The sequence below is a fragment of the Colobus angolensis genome, unplaced genomic scaffold, assembly GCF_000951035.1.
Source record: "Colobus angolensis palliatus isolate OR3802 unplaced genomic scaffold, Cang.pa_1.0 Scaffold383, whole genome shotgun sequence".
NCBI classification, from domain to species: domain Eukaryota; kingdom Metazoa; phylum Chordata; class Mammalia; order Primates; family Cercopithecidae; genus Colobus; species Colobus angolensis.
This window is the reverse complement of record NW_012117188.1, coordinates 2,072,137-2,073,389: the sequence shown is the minus strand read 5'-3', so window position 1 is coordinate 2,073,389 and position 1,253 is coordinate 2,072,137. Positions and strand designations below refer to the sequence as shown.

General features: G+C 43.8%; 1 pseudogene; it reads right to left on the bottom strand.

Moving 5' to 3' along the window:
- Window positions 1-303: 303 nt before the first annotated feature.
- LOC105520666 lies at window positions 304-642 on the bottom strand (annotated as a pseudogene).
- Window positions 643-1,253: the final 611 nt, after the last annotated feature.

The following is a 1,253-nucleotide window of genomic DNA, read 5'->3' as shown; positions in this document are numbered from 1 at the left end:
CAGTCTTTCCTCTTAGAAAAGGAGGGAGTAAGTGGGTATGGAAAGGCCAGGAGTATTTTACAGTGATGCTCTCCATGTGCCACTCCCTTCAACAAGGTCCAAGCCATATTCACATTAGTTTTCTGGATTTCACAAGGATGGATAAAAAACACAGGTATAGTTGGATATAACACATATCAGTTAAAATCCCATCTTCATAATCTCCTAGGCCTATATCGGTCAAGAAATAACAGGGTTTTTTTTTTTTTTTTTTTTTTTTGAGAGTTTGGTTTTTTTATTGAACATGTTACAAAAGAGATTTCATCAACAAAAGACCAAAGCCCATACATCATCAGACTCCTTGGATTCTTCTTTCCTTGATTCCACTTCCTTCTCTTCAGCTTGGGCTGCAGTGGTGGAGAAAGCAGGACCTCCCACTGGTGCAGCACCAGGTGCTGGCAAAGGTCCACCAGCCTCTCCATCACATATGAGGCTCCTGATGTTGACATTGTCCAGGGCCTCTGCAAACAAGCCAGGCCAGAAACATTCAACATTTCCACCAGCTACTTTAATGGTGGTATTTATCTTATCTTCCATGATGGTCACCTCATCATGCAGAATGGGGCCTGGGTAGATGCAGGTGAGCTCAGAGACAGAGTCCATGGTGCAGGCGAGTATGGGGCTGATGCTGCTGGGAGTGGTGCTCATTGTGAGATCAAGTGAGGGCCTCACTCCAAGTCAGCTTTAGCTTCCTTGGAAGAACTCAGCACCTTGGCAGCAGATGACAAAAGGATTTTTGTTCATTCATTTGCATGTTTTTTTTTTTAACATAAAATTATGTACAGAAATTTCAAAAGGTGCAACCATAGACATAGTTAGACATGGTTAGACAGTCATTGTATCAGACACCAATTCCAACTTGTTTAAACAGAAAAAGGATTTATGAAAATGATACTGGGCATCTCAGAATTTCTAAGAAGGCTGAAGAACCAGGTCTAGAAAATGGGCAGAAAGGAAGGGTTGCTGGTCATTCAGCACAGCAGCTGTCCTGATAATCATGCCAGTCAGGAAAGACCTATCCCCCCTGCAGGATACTGGTGCTGTGGCTTGCATCACTGGTCCTGAATACTCTCCTGGCCTTTGCCCCTAGATAACAGACAGGGCAGACAGGGCAGACAGGGCAGCTATGGCAGCCATTGTCAGAAAAAACTGTCCACTTGGCTTGCTTCTTTCCAACACTAGCTTCAGATTCAAAGTTCCACTTAGGCACATCT